We start from the raw sequence: 24,140 nt of genomic DNA, 5'->3' as shown, positions 1-24,140 counted from the left end.
CAAATTGAGCCCTGCACCAATGAAATAGTTCAAATTGAGCCCTGCACCAATGAAATAGTTCAAATTGAGCCCTGCACCAGTGAAGCAGTTCAAAGTGAGCCCTGCACCAGTGAAGCAGTTCAAAGTGAGCCCTGCACCAGTGAAGCAGTTCAAAGTGAGCCCTGCACCAGTGAAGCAGTTCAAAGTGAGCCCTGCACCAGTGAAGCAGTTCAAAGTGAGCCCTGCACCAGTGAAGCAGTTCAAAGTGAGCCCTGCACCAGTGAAGCAGTTCAAAGTGAGCCCTGCACCAGTGAAGCAGTTCAAAGTGAGCCCTGCACCAGTGAAGCAGTTCAAAGTGAGCCCTGCACCAGTGAAGCAGTTCAAAGTGAGCCCTGCACCAGTGAAGCAGTTCAAAGTGAGCCCTGCACCAGTGAAGCAGTTCAAAGTGAGCCCTGCACCAGTGAAGCAGTTCAAAGTGAGCCCTGCACCAGTGAAGCAGTTCAAAGTGAGCCCTGCACCAGTGAAGCAGTTCAAAGTGAGCCCTGCACCAGTGAAGCAGTTCAAAGTGAGCCCTGCACCAGTGAAGCAGTTCAAAGTGAGCCCTGCACCAGTGAAGCAGTTCAAAGTGAGCCCTGCACCAGTGAAGCAGTTCAAAGTGAGCCCTGCAACCAGTGAAGCAGTTCAAAGTGAGCCCTGCACCAGTGAAGGAGTTCAAAGTGAGCCCTGCACCAGTGAAGTAGCTCAAATTGATCCCTGAATCAGTAACCTTCAAATAAATGGTCCTACTGTACTCTCTTGCCACGAGGGTACAGGGGGCTTCTCCAGAAAGAAAGACATCCTGATTTTTAGTGCTCAGTCTGCAAACGGAACTGAATCCGATCTACACCCTGTTAGATAGCAGCCACTTCTAAGGGAAAATTATTTCTATTGGCGCTTTTGCATCTATAACCGCCAAAAGTTACCCCCTCTGCATGGTGGTGTGCAATGGTGTGCTATGAGCAAGCAAGAGCAAACCAGCTAATACAAAGAAATCAATAAAATAGCTCAAACTGAGCCCTGAACCAGTTACCATCAAATAGATGGTCCTACTGGACGCTCTTGCCACAAGGGTACGTTGGGGGGGGGGGGGGTTCTCCAAGAAAAGATGACCTGATTTTTAGTGCTCAATGTACAAACAGAACTGAATTTAGCTGGTCTGAATCCAGTATATATTATAGCCAAAAGAAGTGCAACTGAACAACAGAAAAAAGGCAGGATAATCTTTTTTAATTAAATAAGCACAGTGTAAAAAGCAGCACAGTTTTTCTTGAATTAATAATAGCAACAGAATAAAACAGCAGAAACAGATATTTTCTTAAATTAAGTAAAAGCAGCAGTTGGTGTGAAATATAGTCAAAGTGGAACAAATGCAGTAGTAAAATATAGTGCAAAGCAGCAGCAAACAGTACCATTTTTTTAAACTGCTGAAGTAGAGTCACAGTATATAAGAGAAGCCCAAAGAAAAAAATACTTAGAGCCCTTGTGTGGGATTCCCAGCTCAGAAAGACCAGGTAAACACCTACAGCCAGTAGATGAATAATCCCAGTCCTCTTAATGTAAAAGCACAGTAAGAGAGTGTCCAGTGTAAAGTGCTACCACAAACAAATTTAAAGATATGGATACAGCAGTCTACCTTGAACAGCTCATAAAAGTGTGATTATTCAATAGAAGTAATTTGCTTTGTATAAATGAGCCAAGAGCCACTCAATTCTACTGAATTTATAAAGGCACAAAAAAGCATCTGAGATACTTCAGGTACAACTAACATTGGGTAAGCTTGCTATAGGTCCCCAACCATGTCCTAAGACTCTCAGTCCATGTTCCTAAGCACCCTGGAAACTATTAGGGTCCAACCCAACAGTGTCATACTATGTGACTTCAGCTACCCCTCCATCAACTGGGAAAACTACTCATGCAGCAATACACTGGACCAAAGTTCCTGGAATTCATCAGTTCCAATGCCCTGGACCAGCTTATTCGTACCCTCACTAGATGATCAGCATCATTGACCAGGTTGTTACTAACATGGGCAACCATTGCTCTACACCAATACTCAATTCCACCCTGGTTAGATCCGACCACAAACTAATCACCGTGGAAATCCACATCTCATCCACACTCCCCACAAAGGTAACCACCATGAAAACTTCTCCAAAGCTGACTTTGGGCTCCTAAAAACAGAGGTGGCTAACTTTACGTCACCCATGTCAATGGAAAATATATGTATGACTGCTGAATCATTCACCAGTGCACTGTAAAAACACATACATAAATGCATGGAACTAGCCATACCCAACAGAAACAAGATGTTCTCCTCTTAAAAAAAAAAAAAAAAAAAAAAAAAAGGAAGCCAGTCTGGTGGGCCCCTGCCATTAATAAACTCTACAACAGAAGGAAGGAACTGTTGCAGAAGAAGGTGAAGTCCCAAGACTGGAAAAACTCCCTTATTAGTCTCAACAAAAAGTTGAGATCCCTCATCAAAACCTCTAAAGCCAGCTATGAAGGCAGAATTACAGTAGACACTAAAAACGACCACAAAGCCATCTATAGTTATATCAAGAATCTCCATGGCAATACCCAGGTTTGCTGTGAGTTACTGCACAATGGTACCTCCTATACTGAGCCAACAGATATTGACAACATACTGGCCGACAGATCAGTGCCAGCTTTACCCCCCCCCCCACCAAAAGAACCAATCACAATACTGGAGAAATGCCAGACACCCAGCATTACTGCAGCACAGTTTAAAGCTGCATTGTCCATGGCCAAGAATACAGCTTCCATGGGACCTGACAATATCCCTGAATGTGTTGTACATGAACTACAAAGTGAACTGGCACCATGTCTGTGTGCCCTGTTAGCCTTACCACAGGTTTTGTTCCTACTGAATGGCCCACTGCTACAGTCATCCCTCTCAATAAAGGAGGAGTGACTACAGACCCCCATTATCACCCCCATTAGCCTGACGAGTCTGATATGTAAGGCTATAGAGCGCTTCATCATGGACCTAATTAACAAGGATATAGGGAATCTCTAAATTCTAGTTCCCACGCAGTTTGATTTTGTGAAAGATAGATCATACCTGCTTAACCTGGTTGACTTTGAGTTAGTTACCAGAGCTGTGGATGAGGGCAAGGCAGTTCATACAGCCTACTTCAATCTGGCCAAGGCCTTTGATACCATTCCCCGTTCAGGAATTATTGATAAACTCGCCAAACTAGGCATCAACCCCTGTATCACTAAGTGGGTTGTAAATTGGCTCAAAGGTAGAACCCAGAGTGTGAAAGTAGCGGACTCCAAGTCAGACTGCCTTCCAGACCAGTCATGAGTGGAGTCCCACAGGGATTGGTCCTGGGTCCTCTCCTGTTTAGAATCTACTTCTCAGAAGTCCAGGGAAACATGGAGGGACTCTGGCTGACCAAGTCCATAGATGACTGCAAGCTGGGAGCCATTGTTAACTCCCAAGTGATGCAGACATCCCATAGAAAGGCCTCACTGAGACCAATGACTGGTGTCGAAACAATGGCCTTAAGCTTAATGCCAAAAATGCGTCATCATCTCCTTTGGTAAAAACTCAGTTCCTACTAATTACCACATCGATGGGAGCCCACTGAACACTGAAGGCGTTACAAGAGAACTGGGGACACAGGTTGACAGCAACCTCTCCTTTGACCACCACATTGCCACTGTGGTCAGAAAGTCCTTTTGTGTGGCACATCTCATTACCATGGGTTTTGCATCCAGGAAGAAAGAGGTCATCGTCTCTCTCTCTCTCTCTCTCTCTCTACTCTTCCCTCATTAGGCCAGTCATAGAGTATAATGCCCCATTTGGCATGTACCTCACTAGACACATGCAACAGCTGGAAAGGCCACAGAAGTACCTCACGAAGAGGATCCTAGGCCTTAAACACATGTCCTACATGAACAGACTCAAAAAACTCCAGCTATTCTCTGTCGTATCTTCTACTAAGAGGCAATCTCTGCATGACTTACAAAGCTATATCTGACCCAGCTCTGTTAGCAATGCTATATCTAAAGAAATCCCAATCCCTCCGCACGACACACCACAGAGACCTCAACCTCATTATCACAATCAACAGAACATGCTGAAGGGACAGGTTCATAACCCAGAGACTGCCCATGCTCTGGAATAGACTTCCCATACATGTCAAGCAGAGCACCTCACTGGCCCTCTTCAAGAGAAATCTTGATGGCTGGATGGGAAATAGAAAGTTCACCCCGGGGATCACTCCAGTGGCTACTTGATAGAGGCACTGGGAACTGATGTCGGGCGGCACGATGCCAGGGCACTTCTATGGGCTAGGCTTGTAAAGGCTCCAGGGCCATTAGCCTAGTACACACCTATGAACTTATAAGCTGAAACTACATGCAGAAATCTCAAATGTTTCCTCAGCCTAGACAGACCAAGCTACCTCCCATTGCACTAGAAGGAAAATCCTCTGACCTTGATAAGAAAACAAGTGCTTGCTAGAGTGTAAAACACATTACTTTATCTAACAGCTAGCTAGATAGTGAATCTAGATGAAGTAAATTAGTAAAACAGACAATAAGAGGCAAAATGTACTTTTCGATATAAGCACAAGGAAGGCAATTAAATAATTAAAAACAAAATTCAATATATCAGCAGCAGTATAGAAAGGGAGGAGCTTATTAAGCTAAATTTACAGTAGGGGTGGGAAGCTTAAAATCATCAGGTCCTAGCAGGGAATCGCCAGCAGTGCTCAGACAAAGACAAAGGCCCAGCATTTCACTTTGTATTTAAACATCACTCGAGACCTTTCAAATGAACCAATGAAAAAGCATGTGAAATGTGAGCCTAGATAATTTTAAGTGTCTGTCTCTCACACAGAATAAAATCACCAGGCCAAGATTTCTTAAAACAGGAAAGAAAATGGAGCAGGTAAAACAGAAAGCAGCTCTGTCAGTCAAAGACAAAAACTATAGGTTTACTTTTTCACACAGCTGTGCTATACCTTATTACAGGTCTGAAATCCTTCAGACAAAGACAAAGGTCCTGAGTTTCACTTTGCATTTCAGTATCTTGAGCAGCCTATCTGTCCCTGGAGGAGTGGTCTCAGCCCTGAAACTAGTAGCTTATTGGCCGTTTTGGGTCAATTCCTATCTCTTTCAGTTTCCCTGCTTTAAAACCCCGCATTTGCGTGGTTTTGCGCCAGTATACAACTCAGCACAGCTCCTCATGGTGTCCTGCAGAGTGATACAGGCAACAGAGAGACCCAAGAGAGACTTTTCCTGATCCAAGTATTTTTTCTGTTTGTTTTTGCTCCGACTGCCTTTTCCTACCTAAAAAGCGAATTTCAAACTGTTCTGTGCTATTAAAAGTTTAAATTGCATTGCCTTTCTGCATTTTACAGTTTTTGTACTTGTTTTTATCATTTTAGTCGTTTTTGTATTGTATAACTGTTGTAGGCTACACACTAAAGTGCGCTAGCCTGTTTATAGCATTTACTGTGTTTTCTGTGTGTTTTTATGCTGTTCTCTGAAAAAAAGAAAAAAAAAAAACTATTCTCTTTTCCTGCCTTTGCTGAACTAGATTAGTCCAGATTTCAAGCTTTGCTGAATTCCGGACTGTGGTATAGTTTCCTTTGTTGCCCATATCCTTACTTGGATAGGAGGAAGCTTCTCTGTTCACCAGTGAGAGTGGGGAGCTGATTTCAGGCTTTGCTGAATTCCGGACTGTGGTATAGCTTAGCTTCCTGTGTTGCCCATATCCTTACTCGGATAGGAGGAAGCTTCTCTGTCCACCAGTGAGAGTGGGGAGCTTTGAGCAGCCTATCTATCCCTGGAGGAGTGGTCTCAGCCTTGAAACTAGTAGCTTATTGGCCGTTTTGGGTCAATTCCTATCTCTTTCAGTTTCCCTGCTTTAAAACCCGCATTTGCGTGGTTTTGCGCATAGCGCAGCATCGGGCAGCACCGCTTAATCAGGTTTAAACTATTCCTGGCTCCGCAAAGTCTGCTCCTCACTTTTTCCCTTAGAACTGATCTAAATCTCAAAGAAAGCACTCTATCTTCATCCTAAAGCCCTGCACTTGCTTTTATAAGTCATCTCATAAGTAAGCACTAATAAACTCAAGCACTACACCCTCTTATGCTCCTTTTAAGTACTTGGCTCCCTATTGGTCCCTTCTGATCAGTCAAAAAGTAGTTCCTTATACTATTCTGGCATGTCCAATAGTCAGTTTCGGGTTTACTTTCCAGTCCAGCTGGTGAATCTGGGAATCTTGAGGCAATGTTACAATTGCCTTATGTACACAGACCACCCTCTCCTCCTCCCTACAAGCCCAAATATATGTAAGAGATGCAACTATATAGCCAAACTGGAGGCTGAGCTCTTTCAACCCAGTACTGGCTCAGTCAGTCAGGAGGAGAAGGGAACCATACACACCACAATTCTAGTCTCACATAGACCTACCGCATCAGCAAACCAAACACATAAACACACAAAAACATACTCGGAGGCTCTAAATAAAAATCTGCCTAAGCAGCAGAGACCTCCAAAGCAGACATCCAAGCAAACCCTACCTCACCACAATACCCACGTATCACATAGTTCACAAAGTCAGTGTGCCACACAGTCACAGCCCTTAAGGCTAAACAACACACCTAATACACTTGTAATAGGTGAATCTATTGTCAGACACACTGACGTCCCACTCACCAGACTGAACAAGGAAAAGGTCACTGTTGGCTGCCTGTCGGGTGCCAGGATCCGCCACATAACGCATGCACTCAGGTCATTTCAAAGCAAGTACAAGTATGACTCCGTCATTGTCCATGCTGGTGTGAATGACCTGAGACGTACCTCCCTGGACTATATGAAAAGAGACGTAGAGGAGCTCTCTGATCATGTAGCCCAGGCCGGTATGACCCTGACTTTGAGTAGCATCTTGCCCTCACCAAAAATGATGCCACAGTATAAAGACAAAATGATTAATTTTAACAATTGGCTAAAGCATAGGTGTCATTTAAAGGGGATCCAGTGTCTGTCAGCCTGGGATGACATGCTCGACAAGCCACGTTGATTCACTAGGGACGGCTTGCACCTGTCACCCCTGGGCTTTCGAATACTGGCTAAGGCTCTTGCCACCCCCATAGTGCCGTTTTTAGGCAAGGCTCAAAAGACAAACCCACCTCCATAGACAACAAAATGAAAAAAAAAACTAAGGGTAATGCTGCTCAACGCCAGAAGTCTAAACCTCAAGATGCATGCACTCGAGGCTCTCCTCAGTATGGAGAATATCGATATCTGTGCAGTAACAGAAACCTGGTTCAAGGCTCCCGAAAGCACCCCAGCACTACCAGGTTATACTTCATACCATGCTTTTCGGCCACAAAACTCGGACTGAACCACAAAAGGAGGGGTAGTATCCATATACATCAGATACCCACACCTCCAGGTTAGTGGCACTGTACGAAGCATCGGAGACCATCCATGTGCAACTAACAGTGGGCAAAACTGCCTTTCAGTTTGTAGCCTGCTACAGACCACCCTCCCAAACTCAGGAACCCCACTCGGTCTTCCTGAGAACACTGGAGAATATGAAGGTCTCTCCAAACACCATTATATTAGGTGACTTCAGCTACTCAAACATTGACTGGGAAAACTACTCAAGCCCCAACACCCTCGTCCAACGGTTCCTAGAATTTATAAACTCAAATGCTATGGAACAACTGGTCACCACCCCCCACAAGAGGGGAAAACATATTGGACCTGGTCATCACCAAAATGGGGACTCTATGTTCCACACCAGAGGTATACCCCTCATTGGTAAGGTCAGACCATAAATTAATCTCACTGGACATACATATCCCATCCCCACCCCCAGCCAAGGAAACCACGGTGAAGAACTTCTCAAAAGCAAACTTCACACTTCTCAAAACTGAGGTGGTATCCTTCAAAGCCTCCGGGCCAGTGGAAAATACGGCTCAAACCGCAGAATCCTTTACAAACGCATTCTCTGGATCATGCTATCCCATATAAAACCAAGACTCACTCCCCCAAAGGCAGGAGACCTGTCTGGTGGACCCCGGCCATAAATAAGCTATACAACAGAAGGAGGAAGCTACTACATGATAGAGCAAAATCCCAAAAGGGAAGGCATCTCTGATCAGTACTAGCAAGAAACTACGATCCGTCATAAAATCATCTACGGCCAGCTTCGAAAGAAAAATTGCACAAGACACTAAAGATAATCACAAGGCCTTCTTTAGTTATGTCAAGAACCTGGGTGGCAACTCCCAGATATGCTCTGAGTTAGTGCAAAATGACACAAAATACACTGAACCCACAGACATTGCCAACATTCTGGCAGACAGGTTCCGTGCAAATTTCTCCCCCCATCCCCCACCAAAAGAGCAAATGTCTATCCCAACAGAGTGTAGCCTCCCTGACATCACAGATGAACAGGTGAGAGCTGCCCTCTCCAAAGCAAAAAACACAGCATCAATGGGACCGGACTGTGTCCCGGGCTGCGTCTTACACGAGCTTCAAGAAGAACTTAACCCTCACATAAAGTCACTGTTCAATCTCAGCCTTACTACAGGATATGTACCCAAGGAATGACGTACAGCAACAGTGGTCCCGCTCCACAAAGGTGGTGCCACAACGGACCCTGGAAACTATCGCCCTATAAGCCTGACTAGCCTGGTCTACAAAGCTATGGAGCATATCCTCATGGAACTCATTAACAAAGACATTGGGAACCTCCAGACACTGGATCCTAACCAATTCGGCTTTAAGGGCAGATCTTGCCTCTTGAACCTGGTCGACTTCTTTGAAACAGTTACCAGAGCCATAGACGAAGGGAAGGTAGTCCACACAGCCTACCTGGACCTCGCAAAAGCCTTTGACACAATACCCCACTCGGGCATCATAAATAAGCTCACCAGCTTAAATATCAACCTCTATGTCACAAGATGGGTTGCAAACTGGCTCAGGGATAGAACCCACATGGTTAGAATTGCAGGTGCCATGTCAGACTCTAAACCAGTTACAAGTGGCGTCCCACAAGGCTCAGTCCTGGGACCTCTCTTTTTCGGTATATATTTCTCTGAGGTACAGGCTAACATGGGAGGACTATGGCTAACCAAGTTCGCAGATGACTGCAAACTGGGTGGCATAATTGACTCTCCGGCTGACACAAGCATCCTCCAAAAGGGTCTCTCAGAGACGGATAACTGGTGCCAGAGCCATGGCCTAAAACTAAATGCCAAAAAATGCATAGTCATCCCCTTTGGGAAAAATAAAGTGCCCACAAACTACCACATAGGTGGTAACCCATTAAGTACAGAAGAAGTAATTAGGGATTTGGGGACCCAAGTAGATAGTAATCTCGCCTTTGACAATCACGTTGCCAAAGTGGTTAGAAAGACCTTCTATATAGCCCACCTTATCACGAAAGGTTTCACATCTAGATCAAGAGAGGTCATTGTGCCCCTCTACTCATCAGGCCCATAATTGAATATAATGCCCCATTTGGGATGTACCTTACCTGACACCTGCAGCAACTGGAAAGACCCCAAACGTACATCACCAAGAGGATCATGGGACTCAAACAGATGCCCTATGCAGTTCGGCTAAAGAAACTCAAGCTCTACTCAGTTGCTTACCGCCTACTCAGAGGTGATCTGTGCCTGATGTATAAAGCCATGTTCAGCCCAGAATTAATGGACATGCTCCACCTCAGGAAATCCAGATCCCTTAGAGCTACACGCTCCAGGGACTTAAACCTCAGCACAGAAAAAAATAGGACATGCTGGAGGGACAGATTTATATCCCAGAGGCTCCCCTCACTCTGGAACAAAATCCCAGTCCAAATTAGGCAGAGCCCCTCACTGACCCTCTTCAAGAGAAATCTTGACGAGTGGTGGGAGATCGTAAGTTTACCCCTGGGATCTCTTCTGTGTCCCTGCTAGACAGAGGCACAGTAAACTAACCTTAAACGGGCTATCTTCTGTGACCTAGTATACAAAGGCACAGTCTACTAATCTAAAAGGGTGGCAAAAGCCAAACACACGCTGGCTAGGCTTATAAATGCCCTAGGGCACATAGCCTAGTATCAGCCTATGAACCTATGAATATCACTCAGGAGACAGTTCAATTTAACCAATGAAAAAACATGTGAAATATGAGTCCCTCTATATGCCCTTTGATGGATGGCAGGAATTCCATCACTTCAGCATGTACCAAATTTCTGGATGAGAAATTAAAGTCACTATTGTTAAAAGAAGTGCACATGTGTAAGGACTTATGCGACCTTCTAGATAAAATTAAGGGCTTGGTATATAATAGGAATGAGGTTTTTATAACTACTGGTGTAAAGGACTTGTATTGTAATTCCTCAGCAAGTAAGTATTTTATAGGCTACAGAATATTTATTTCATATATGTATACCACAGGAGACAATAACTCTATATGAAGAACTTTTTGAGATAATCTTGAGTTAACAACTACATTATTTTTGAGGGGAAATGCTACCTGCAAAAAAGTGGGGTGGCAGTGGTATCCCCATGTGGGTTCGTTTTCGTAAACATCGTTATGGCTCAATGGGAGTATAAACATATATTTGGTCATGAATTTTACAACTCCCTATATTTCCTGGACGATATACCCATAGTGTGGAAGGACAAAGAGGAAAATATTCCTTTATTTCTACTTTTTTTTTTTTACCTTTACCCACAATGTAGGGCATGAGGGTATAGCTTATTTCGATGTACTTTTAGAGAAAGATAATTTGAACAACAGGTGCACCATATATTTAAAAAAAGCACGTATTCCAATTAATTCCTGCATTACACTAGTGTACACCCCCACCCCAAACAAAAGAGCAGGGTAAAGGGACAACTGGTGAGAGCAGCATGTACGATCACCTGTAGACTGTCACTTTAAAGAGGAATGCAGTAAACTTTGGGACATGCTCACAAAAAGAGAGTACCCAGAGAGTTATTGCAAGTTCTGATAACAGGAAGTGCAGAATAAAAAAATAACAGGGCACTTTAAACCAAATGTTAGTAGTACAGAACGTACAGTACAGGCAAGACCATTGATACTGAGTAAGTTCTGCAATTTTATTACTACGTTTAACAGCAATTAGAAGGTGCTTAGATGAATTTTGAAAAAAAAAACTGGGTACTTGTAGGGGATGATATACAAGTAAAAGACAAGGTTGGAGGAAACCTATGATTGTTTACCATAAGGGAACTAATTTTAAATTATATTTGAGAGCATAAATGGTACTAAGACTTGTAAAGTCATCCCTGATATGAAGAAATGTAAACACTGCAATTTTTGCAAATACATCAGAATGGATTATTTTACTATACTTGCTAATAAATTCCATTTGGAAGGGAGATGTAACTGTGACACTACAGGAATAGTTTATGTTGCTTTATGTCAACTTTATTTGTGTTTCTACATAGGAAAGACAGAAAACTAAGAGAATGTATATATGAACGTGAATATGACAGTAAGAGAAATAAAATGACCAACGCACTTTTTAAACACATCCAGGTGTATCATGAGCTTTATTTTAAATTCATGATAGTAGAAAAGGTTACCAGAAATGTGAGTGGGGCCATGGACCCTTATGTTTGAGAAGAGGGAATTATATTGGCAGACTTTTGAATGCCTGCAACTAGCCAGGACTGAATGATCCTTCCTCTGTTAGCTGTGTCTTGAAACTGAAAACATTATTGAGATGAATTTTACAATAATACTTTTTCTTACTAGTAATTTAAGTGTCTGTTGTTCAAAATTTTTTAATTATCTAATATAAATGTATTTAACATTTGTTTACCGGGAAAAGTCCAACTTGGAATGAAGCCAATTTTCAGTGGAGGCCCGGGGAGAAACACTCCAGACGCATATCTTTTATAATGTGGGAGGGAACCGGAGCACCCTGAGGAAACCCACACAAACGGAGGGAGAACATGCAGACTCTGCACAGAAGCCACTCCAGCCAAGAATCGAACTGGAGAACCTCTTGCTGTGAGGCGACAACGCCACCACTGCACCATCCGTATTCATATTAATAGTATTCACAGTATTCATAGTATTTCAAATCAGTTTTATTTAGATTTTTGTAAATAAATCTTGCATATGTTTGAGTTTTTAGAGCTTGTCACTTTAAATAAGATTTTGTGATGTCACCATGCTGTATGGCATGTGATTTGAGTTGAAGGGATATTTAAACTGTTGCTCTTAGCTGTTGTTTATCTGATGAAGTCTTTTATGAAAGAGGTCATCACATTAAACTTTAAGTAAATAACAGTGGACTTGCAGCTGCTTTCTTTGGGACCATAGCTGTTTGGTGGGTTTCTCCTTTTAATATTTTGTATGCCAGGCATAAGTCTCCTCCAGGAAGACAATTTAGATGTAGAGGAGAGAACTGGCTGCTGTAGTCTATTGCTGTAAGATCAGCCTTGATTATCTTTTTTGCGGAATCTCTGTACTTTGTATGATTGTAGAAGATGGCATGTGAGAAAGTTATAGAACAGATACAGTATTCTTTAATTGCTTGATAAGAGTTGTTCATATAGGAAAGCGGGGGGGGAGGGGGGGTTACTTCTCTGGTACAGCTGTTGACTCCAGAGAAGATCAAGTAGGCAACTCTGAAAGCTTCACACACAGTAGCAGCTATATGGGTATTAAATGAAAGTCTAAACACCACTTCCTCGCAAGTATGGCAAGTCTTTTGGATTATATTAAATGAAAGGTCATCATCTACAAGGACTCCAGGGTTTTTTTTTTTACTGTTTTGCCAACTTTTAACTGCTGCTCATCAGTTACTTATAAAAGCTTTGCTTTGGCGGAGTAGAGAGATAAAACCTTGACTATGGTTCTGGTGATCCAAGTTTCATTAGCGTCTTGGATGCTAGACCGAACAAGTATACCTGTCCTGGGTGTGTGTGTGTGTGTGTGTGTGTGTGTGTGTGTGTGTGTGTGTGTGTGTGTGTGTGTGTGTGTGTGTGTGTGTGTTTCTGTGATGAATGCCTATTCTTAGGGTGGTGATAGAAAGGCAGCTGCTATTATGGCTCTTAGTAGTCAGTGCTCTGGTGAGGGCTGAGCTAGTGTTTCTCTGTGGGTTGTGAGGTGTTATTGCCATGGGGCCCTGGGGCAGGGGCATCTTAGTAGACATGCCTCATGACAAAGCACAACCTAAGGGATAATATCACCTTGTAGTGTAGGGCAGGACTACCCGAGAACAGTAATATACCTCTCAAATGGCTGTGGTTTGCGTATGATTCTTGCATGGCGTATAGGTGCGTAGCATAGACAGATAAACCTTCATCCAGTACAATAGTCCTAGTAAAACATAATTGAGGCTGAGTGTAGAAGAGCCACCGTTAACAAAACTTTCGTGTGCTAACTCATGTGGAAAGAGGTTCCCATGTGTGCCTGAATAAAAACTTGCACAGTATACTTATGAGGTTGCTCAAAGTCTGTGATTATTGGGGTCGGTGGAAGGGCCTCTTATGAATTTGGGACCACAGGAACCTGCTTCCACATGTTGGGGCATAACCAGTTTTTAGTGCTGTGTTAAGGATGTATGTAAGGGAATATACTAGGCTATTATGTATTGCACAAATTTTCCTGTTACCTCATTTGGTCCTATGGTAGTGGTGTTTTTGACCTTACTGAGGGCAGAGGTGACTATTTGTCATGTATGTTTGAGTCTGGTCATATTATAGAAAGGAAGATTTGATGGATTTTCTTTATGTGGCCAGAAATATCTTTAGGCTGTGTTATGATACCGTTTTGTTTTAGCACATCAGTCTGATTCTTGCCCATCATTTTAGGATATAGTTGTAGAAAGCTCTTATTATTCCCACCTGTTGTAATAGTAAGTTTTTCCTCAAACAAAGCTTTGTTTTGCTAATGGTTTCAGTGAGTTCTTTTTTGAATGAGTTCATGTTAGCCTTGTAGGGTTGGGTAATGTTTTGTAGGCTTTGTATAATGCTTTCTTTTGGTTTAATTTTCTGACTCCACCATTTAAGTTTATTGCAGAATTTTCTACTGTATTTATGCTTCAAGAGGATGAATTTATCACTACATTTATTTAAGGTGTGCTGTGTATGCATCATAATAGGTTGTGAGCTGGGCCTAATACACAGTGTTTCTTGCTGTCGGAGAGCTCAACCATGCCAAAGCTTGTGCTGAAGTTTTCAGGTTTATGTAATTTTGTTAAAGCCACTTTTTTGTAACTACTATCATAGAATGAATAATATTGAAAACCTATAAAACATGGTTTTGGGGAGAGAAGCAATGGACCGCACCTTTAAGTGCACTAACTTCATAGCTTTATCAAGGGCTGTGGGGAAAGAGCAGAGGCCTAGCAAGTGAGAAAAAAAAACATTCCCTTATCTTGTTTTCAGCACTTCAACAAAATTCAATTATACAGTAAACTAATTAATAAATAAAAAACATACACATCAAAACTAGTATTGCATCAGAAATAAAAATAAATAAATAAACAAAAAATAACTAGGAAAAAAACATGTTTCGAGCAGGGTTTCTCCTGTGTTTTCCCCGAGTTTAATTCCTTTCAGTGTTACTTATTCAGGTCATTTCAGTGAAATTACTTTTTATCAAAAATTTTACTTTAATGGATAAAGAATTAAGCAATATACCAAAAAACAAAAAATCGAGCAATTAAACAACAAACTATGTAAATTTAAGGCACCGAAGACAAAGTAATTAAACGCTTTTATTCCTTTAATAATTAGAACAATAATAGAATAATCAGAAGTGCTTAATTACTTTGTCTTCTGTGCCTTAAGTTTACATCGTTTGGTTTTTAGTTTTAATTAAGCACTATAGTGCGCTAGTGTAGATATCTATCTATAGATAAGATAGATAACTCACAACTTCCAGGCTACTATATACAGTTATATAGATTTTATATACATAAAGCACCATTGGCACCTACAGGTGTGCCAAAATGCTTGTTTTTCCTTGAAAGTACTTGCAGTGTAAAATGACTGAATTAACAATTTAAAATAGTTGCCTAGCTGAAATTTTTTATTGTTGATGTAACAATAACAGGAGTATTTAAATGTGAATTTTGAATATGTCTTTATTATAGTTTGAAAGGCTGATTGTTATGGTACTACTATCATGATTTAAGTAGCACTGAAGAAACTTAGTTCTAATTTTTTTCTTATCATGGTAGTAGTTCATTAGGCACATAAAGGAGGTAAATCAGTTTTATAGATTGAAGAACTCTAATAAAAATTGACTAAAGCAACAAGATCATGGTTTGGCAGGAGTTGAGGCCTAACTTGACTTCAGCAAATGCTTTGCTCTACCTTGCAGAAGGTATGAGTTGGTACTTTGGAGTTGGGCAGAAGGTAGTAGCTTAGGTAAACAGCCAGAAAATGAGACTCAGTGAGGTAAGTGTAGGTAGGAGTCCTACTACTCTGGAGTAATCTTTGTGGCCATTGTTGTTTCATGTCTATTTAAGTGACATCACCAAGGACAAAACAAGATGTACAACAAAATTTAAATTTGGATGGCAGTCAGGATAATACGAGACTTAAATATGTGAGCATAATAATGCTTCTAGCAACTTATACAAAATGCAGAGAAATATAATAATTAAGGTGTTTTGGAAAGGAATGCGCCCATGGAGCTATCTTACTGAAAGGATACAAGGTCTAAACAACATGTCCTACATGGACCGACTCGAAGTCCTGTTAATATACTCTGTGTCTATCCTGCAGACTGCCAAGTGGTGACTTGTGTCTGCCAAACAAGGTATCCTCCAACCCAGTAGTAATTGACTGTGATGATATGCAGTAAATCCATCACATACTAATATCAAAAGAAGCTCTCACTTTAATGATACCATACTACTAATGTAGGCTGTTCTGTTTCTTTACCTAACACTTACTACAATTTATTTCCCTCAATCGTGGCCTGCTATATCATTCTCATCTTTCTATTAATAATAATAATCAACTCTCTCTCTCTCTCCATGTCATTAATTTTCCCTCCTTCTCATTACTCATCTCATTCTGTTTCTCTGTCTATTTGTGGTAGCAGAATACTCTATTATTTTTACCTCCATACGTTAATAGAAATGTAGTTAATATTTGGAGTAACTGCAGGATCATAGGTTTATACTGGGTTAATGATCACCAGGGTCTTTACAAGCCTAGCTGTGCAAGCCAACCCTGTTTTTTCCCAGAGTTCCTTGGATGTCTACTTGGTGGGGTATGTTAGTGGAGAGGTAGCTAAGGGTTATGTGGGGGGATATGTTAGTTGAGAATTAATTTACTTAACTGTCAATCTCTGTCCAACAGAGACATGGGGGCCAGACCAGGGATGAATTTGCAATTTTCCATCCAGTGATCAAGGTTTCTTTTGAACAGGGTCATGGATGAGTTCTGCTTCATGTAATTGGAGATCCTTTGAGACACAAATCGATCCCTCCAACAGGTTCTGTTTATTGTGCAGACAAAGTTCAAGTCCTTTGACCTAGTGTTTTTTGTCTTGTGGATGTGCAAGAGATTCATCAGAGCTGGATTCAAAGAGACCTTATATGCTAGGCATAGAGCGCCTGTTAGTAACCTGTAGAGACTGAGTACAGTTATAGGACCTTAAGGTGTTCTATGTAGCATAGGACAAGGGTTTTCATATCCTGGAGCCTCCTGGTGAGTAACCTTTGAGGGCTTTACAACTGTTGTAAGTGCCTGGCTAGGTATATGCCAAAGGGGGCATTGTACTCAATGATGGGTCTGATAAGGGCTGAGTAGAGTGGTACTATTGGTAACCATTTGAAATATTAGGACCTGCTAGAGTGAGTCAAAAATCGTGGAGACTGAATGGTTGAAAGACTGGACCTATATATACCAAGTTCAGGATGACATTTCTGGGAATATTCCCTTTTCTCCAAGGTATGACTATCTTGAAGTTGGTATATTTAAGTTTGGGGGGGGTGCAGGCGGGGGCTGTCCCCCCGCAAAAATAAGTTTTAAGGAGAAGAGCAATTTCTGAGATTCCTTCCTTTCCTGTGTTTTCATTCTTTTTTTATTCATAATGTTGGCTCTCAGCATTTCAGGTGCCGACAAGTCAATAGGAAGCTGGTACTGTTACTTCCTTGGAACTGGTTTCCATACCCTTGATTACAAGTTGGGCGACATAGACTGACATTTTTACTATCTTGGCTGTATGTTGGTTGAACACCAGATTACTGTCTACATGTGTTCACAGATCCTAACTATGGGGTCGGCTCTTAGGGGTGAGTTATCAGTCATTTTCCTAAAAGGTAAAATAATGCATTTCTTTGCATTGAGTTTTAATCTGTGTTTTTTGCACCAGCCATTTATTTGTTGTTGTCGTGGGGGGGAGGAGGGGGGGTATGATCGCTCCCAATTTATGGTCATCTGTGAACTTGGTGAGCCAGATTCCTTTGACATTAAGCTTGATTTCTGAGAGGTAGATGCCGAACAGAAGCAGGCCTGTATAATTTACTTAACCTAGACTATTCACTTCCACAGCATGTCTTGCCACTTGCAGTACAAATTGTATTCTTTACCCACAAATTAGTCTTAAAAATATTTCTGCAAATGTATTTTAATCTGTTTGCTTTTTATTTGTTGTGGGTATTTTCTCCCCTTGTATGTAATTACTTATCAGCTACTATAAAATGTTTTTATGTGTTTTGTGGAGCCTTTCTCTCCCACTCATTGTAAAACATTTAATCAGTTGCCGGGCTTTTCCCCCTTTTATATAATTACTCAACAACTGTTTAAATTGTTTTGAGTCTGTAGAGTAGAGCATTTCTCTCTGAGCTTCCTCTGAAAATTGGCCATTGGCTCAGTTGTACTTTCCTGGCTTATAAAGGACAAATAAAATAAATATCAGCAAGTCAAATGGCATCAGAAATACTCTAGGGATCTAAACCTCTTCTGCAACATCAACAGAATGGCCTGCATGGATAGGTATATCTCACAGAGGATATCACTGCTGTGGACAGACTCCCCATCCACATAAAACAAAGTTCATACCTGTCCATATTCATATACTTCTTGGATCTAAGGATGGGGAGTACTTCCTGGATCTATGGATGGGAAATAGAAATTTTTCTCCAGGAATGCCCACTGTATTATTGATGGACAGATGCAGCTCCTAAATGCTTTACCCCATGCATGGCTCCCCTGAAGTTACCTGTGGTATGATCCAAGTTATTCTCATTACTGGCAATATGTAATTATCAACCATGGGATGGGTAAAGCCAATCTTTAACCAAATGGGTTAGGTTAATTTGAGCACTAAAAGGGACATTGGCTAGGCTTATAATAGCCCGCAAGGGCAGCTAGCCTGGTATTTACCTATGAACCTGTAAGAGGATATACCATAGGGGTGCCACACCTCAACAGTAAAACTGGAAATCAGGAAAAACATAAAAAACTCCATGGAACTGAATCCGGAAGCCAAATGAATTAATCACATAGAAAAATTAGCTAATGCATTTGTCTGTCACACAGCAGACTTCATCATTTTTTTCTGGTTTTATATACTTCTTGGTCAGTGATATACATTTTTGTGGAATTTATAGTGAATGTTTTATTTAAAGTAAGTAGACTACAGCTCTTTTTCATCTCTGACCTCATAACATAAAAAAACAACTTTTACATAGAACCAAGCTGCATTAAAAGACAGTGAAAAGACAAACTATAGTTAACAGTACAAATCTGTCTTGATATATTCTTGCAGTGGTATAAATTGTCACAAAAAGGTCGTTAAAGTGACTTCTGAGAGATAGATGCTAAACTGGAGCAGGCTGTTATAGAGTGTTTCTCCTTGGGCCTCTTCTGAAAGTGGGCCATTGGTTGGTCGGACATTTCCAGGTATTAAAGGACAAATAAAATAAACATCAGCAAAAATACTCTGTCTAGGGATCTAAATCTCTTCTGCAACATCAACAGTAGTCAGTCACGGAATATTATGTTTAAGTATCTATAAAGGTTTGGACTTTTAACCAGAATCTAGACTTTATTATTTTTCTGTGGCTTCAGGGAGGCTTTCAGCTTATCTTTTAGAAAAAGAAAGTGATATACCATGAAAAGATGTGCATTTCTTTTTTTTTTAATGGTAGGAAGGCAGTCCGAGAAAGTGGCAAAGAAACTTGCTGAATTCTAATAAGCATAGGAAAGAAACCTTGCCAGTAAAAAGAAGGAATGCAAATCTTTTGTACAGATTAATATATAACAAGGGGACTGTGGTGCTCTCCATTGAATACCATTTGACTGGAATAAGCTGATCAAAACTTAATTTTCAGAAACTTTTTATGTGGACACTTAGCCCATCATACCCACAAATGGAGGAGACCACTGCATTCCGCTCTGTATTACAACAAATCTAATTTTGAGGTTGCCAAACTACAGAGAAAATTATAATACCCGATTTCTGAAGCTTTATTCAGTTTGTCTGTCCCAATCAAATGGTTTTGGGTGTCAGTATGTCTGATAACGAGCAAACCAAAATTGGATATTTCTAGAATTTGCATATTTGCTAAAACGTGGACAAGTTTGAAACCATCCCTGAAGGATATGTCTGTTCTTGAAGCCCTGTGATAAATGAATTTGCATATTTGCTAAAACGTGGACAAGTTTGAAACCATCCCTGAAGGATATGTCTGTTCTTGAAGCCCTGTGATAAATTACTGTATTATTGAAGAAAGGAAAGAGGGGAGGAAAAATCTTGATATCAAAGTCCAGGCTGTAACACTTTTAAAGAACAATTATAGCCTTTTCTTAGAGAGATGGTGGTGGATGCATAGAAGTGCCTGCTTTTGAAGGCTGTGAAATGAGAAATGGTCTGCAAATATAGCTTTATGTAGGTAAGATATGTAATTCACATAACTTCCAGGCTACTGTGCACAGTATTTGACATAGATTACATATGCATATTGTAAAGAAAGCATCATTGGATCCTAGAGATGTGCCAAAACACTTGCTTGTTTTGCTTGAAAGTACTTAAAATGTAGAATTATTGAATTAATTTAAAATAAGTGCTTTAGTACTAGGCTAGCTGCCCTTGTGGGCAGTTTTATTCTAGAATAGGATGCAAGTTAGCATGTTGTGGCAGGTGGTGCATCATGTAGAGAAATGAGAAGCCCATGTGGCTACACTTTGATCACTTGCTATCACAGTCTGTTGCTATGTACCGCTGTTACCTCTCAACTTGTACAGATTTTTACAGAATGTCCAGATTTTAGCCTCATATTTTTGGTCTGTTTTTCATAAAATTGTGGTTTTCTGGTAGATTAGTGGTAAATCATTAAAGACTGAAGTTAGAAAATAATGACAGACATTTTAGTTTCAGACTTCATATCTTTCAGAAAATTCATGGTAATGCAAAACCTGTTATACTGTCAACTTTCTAAGTCCGTAAGCGTTATTTAAAATTGTCCCTATTTTTGGGCCTTTGTCCCACTTTTATGTATGGCTTTGTCCAGATTTCTTGCTCTGAGAGGTTGAGAGATATGGTACTGTATGTTTTTCTTTTATTGTTTGTTTCATTATCTGTGTAGTATGCGTACTTTTCTCGTTGCATATTGGGCTAGAAATACAGTTATGTCTCTTGCCTAAAAATGCCTTTGCTAATACCAGTAGAACTGCCATCTTAATAAATTAGTATGTATATATGCAAACATAAATTGTGAGCTGCATTTTCTGCTGATCTTGGCAGTTTGGTGCTTGTTCAGAGTGAGACACTGCACTGATATAAACTGACATAGCTTGCATTACTATGTAATTGGTGCTATTTTATACTCTCAGTTGCATGCGGTGACTAATGCCTTAGTCATGGTAAGAGTGGGAGCTCTTTCATATACCCACTAGTGCTTTTAAATGTTAATAGAAATCTCTTCAACATTCTCCTCTTTTATAACATTTTTTTCTATAGTTCTTTAATAAACATAGATTTATATTGGTGTCACTCTTGTTATCCAGTGTACACACATCATTGAAATATTTTCCCAATAATATGTAAGCATAGTTTTTCAGTGTTTTAAGTTCCTGTTTATTGTTGATTTGTGACACCGAATTTGTCAGTACAATGCTCCTGTGTTTGTTCTTCTGAACATTTTTGTGACTGAAGTTTCTCCATACTACAAATGAAAATGGTCTTGATTTACTGTCTGTCAGGCCTAGAATATCTTGTTTAACCAGTAAATGAAAAAAACATTAATCAGTATAGGTAACTGTTTTCATCAGGTAGTCCCTGTCTTGTAGCCTGCACCTTAACTTTTGTATGTATTTGCTGATCTGATGTTTCAGTCTCTTACACATCATAAGCAGTGGAGTAAATGGTACATATTGCTAATCTTTGATGCATGACAACAGGTGTTGCTTCAGTAGAGGTTTACAGATGCCAAAATGGGCACTGCGTTATTTGTCTGGTAGATGCTTAAGAGTGACTGCAGCAATGAAGTTCAGTGTAAAGTACTGGTAAACTGAATGAATGGGTCCATATAAAGGAAGGTGCGCCAGACTTTGTACATTGTGAGTGCGACTGCATGTGCATGTGTGTGTGTGCATATGTGCATCTGTGTGTGTGCGCGTGTGTGTTTACAAGCACACTGTCAGTTGGAGGATGGGTACTGCCAGAGCTGAGATGGCCTAGAAAAACTCACCAAGAGGGGTGGTGCAGTGGAAATATGGGCCTGTCCGTAACTAAGAGTTGGGGGAGAAGGGCATTGAAGGGAAAGGAAGTTGCATGCCATTAAAAGGGGAACATAGAGAAGATATGAGAGACATCAGTGTAACAAATGTAGTGGGTTTTGACTGAAGAAGGAGGAGAAGACCTGATGCTGTTTGTTAGACGGCAGCTAAGGGCACTTGTGACTGAAGGAGTCAAGTTATGACCCTGGCCCTACCCAGGTAAGGAGACAAAAAGGTATAGATCACTGTGGTGAGTGAGGGCAGGTATGATGCAGTTTGTGAGCATACAGTTAATGGCTTGTGGTTTAATATTAAGTTTACAGCTGTAGGTTCATAGTTTAATATGAAGCTTATAGCTGGAGAGCCACTGAGAAGCTTAGTGACAAGAACAGACTATGTCCCCTCAGTACAGAAGATCATTCACATTAATACAAGATACGAGTTTGTTGTTGTCCATCCAGTTATGGAGGTCGACTTTGAAGATAGTCTGGGAGGTACTTGATATGCAGAGGTAGTCTATTCCAGGGACATTCTGTAAAAAATCTATCCATTTGGCAGGTGGTGTTGATCTTGTATGGAGGCTTAGGTCTTTGTATCTGATGTTCAATTTATTTTTTCTGTAAATGTGGAGAAGGCCAAAAAAACAAACAAAAAACATAGGGGATGCATCATGCAAAATGCTAAGCAAAGTTTGCTTCTTAGGAGCCTGTGTGACACAAAATAGAGGGAAGGGTATTTTAGCCTGTTAAGGTAGCATAAGTGGCACAAATAAAAGATATATATATATATATATATATATGTATATATATATATATATATATATATATATATATATATATATATATATATATTTTTTTTTTATATCTTTGGGGCCTTTCAAGTTGAACATGGTACTTGGGTATGTTAATTACAAAGGGCACACTGTGTATTCATTGAGTGTGATAAGGGTAGGAGAACAATAGGACAGTAACATTCTTTGAGCTAGATAAGATACTCTAACAAGTAACGTTCTACAGGGCAGAAGACTTCCTAACCACACGTGAGACATGGTGGTCAAAACAAAGTTTATTGTCTAGGTAGGAACCCAGGTCATTAATAACTTCATCTGTTTTGGGGGTGCTAGATATGATAAGGGGGGGGGCAGAAGTTTTAACAAAGATACTATGCTGCACTTCTTGCCATTTGGTTTGTCATCCACAGGCTTATCCTAAGATACAGCTCTGATCCAGGCTCTTCTGGAGAATATGGTATCCTGTGGTAATTGATATCTGCACCTAATTTGCACTTATCCACAGACTTGGTTCATAGGTAAGTACTAGGCTAGCTACATTTGTGGGCCATTTTAAACCTAGCCAGTTTCCCTCAAATGTGAATATCAAGCCCTGTATTTTGTGCCTCTGAGTTAAGCACCCTAACCATTATACCATCCCCTGGTTAGGCAGAGACTTTAGATGCTTGTTTTTATTTGTGGGAAGGAAATGCCCAATAAAAGGGTACCCAAAGTTAAACCATTTGAAGTACCACTAGTGACATCTCCTTGGTAACAGGAGATGCAGCATACCTTAATGATATGAGTTCTGTAAGTAAGACAGTTTGCTATTCAGGGGACAGTGTCAGGACTGGATAATTTGTCTGATATCTGCACAGGGAATGGTGTGTAGGATGGTGGTGGTCAGTCGGAGCAGTCTGACTGTTCTCTGATCTTGTCATAGAAATCGACAAGTTTGTATATACATGACCAGCCTTTTTGTCAGTCAGCATCACAAGGTTATTGCATTAGTGAGTTATCTTTGGTCATTTTCCATGGTATAGTCCTTAAAACATTTGTCCCATTGTGTTTCTCTTCCCTTATTAAGGCAAGCCCTGATTAATTAGGTACAGGTGTAATGATGATTATTTTTAGAACTTCTGTTTATTATATGTTGGCATCATAAATACGTTTTAAAGTACCTGGTGATTTTACATGCATACTGTCTCTTCTTTTATAAGCAAGTTGCTGATTTATTTTATGTGCACAGTATATCCTACCGAAAGTGTTTTGGTGCAGAATCCTCATTCTTTACAACCTGGCAGTTGATCAGTAGTGTTTTTTGCAAGGCATTGTGGAATTTGCATTCACCCCAGAGCTGCTGGCTTTATGATGCAACTTCAAAGCCTTGATGCATTTTTGCCCCATGTTTTGGAGTGCTTTGCCTCTTTTACAAATATGAAAGGTTGTGATGTTGGTCTTGTGATGCTGATTGGAACTAAGGTCAAGTGATAAAATAGGACTTGCAACTTGATCGTGTCACCCTGCAGTCAGATTTCAAATTCATTATTCCCACGTCCCCCTTTGAAAAGGTTAGGCACCATCGTTTTAGAACATGATGATTGAATTTGGCATTTCATGCATTTTAGGAAATGCTACAAATCTA

At 40.6% G+C, this 24,140-nt stretch overlaps 1 protein-coding gene across 3 annotated transcripts in view; it reads left to right on the top strand.

The window, feature by feature from the left end:
- Nucleotides 1–24,140, top strand: part of GTDC1 (glycosyltransferase like domain containing 1) — a 3,282,804-nt gene that overhangs the window by 11,197 nt on the left and 3,247,467 nt on the right. The window lies entirely within an intron of this gene.

Source organism: Protopterus annectens, chromosome 6.part0 (assembly GCF_019279795.1).
Source record: "Protopterus annectens isolate FY-2018-M chromosome 6.part0, PAN1.0, whole genome shotgun sequence".
NCBI classification, from domain to species: Eukaryota; Metazoa; Chordata; order Ceratodontiformes; family Protopteridae; genus Protopterus; species Protopterus annectens.
The sequence above is the reverse complement of the archived record's forward strand: the minus strand, read 5'-3'. Positions and strand labels throughout refer to the sequence as shown.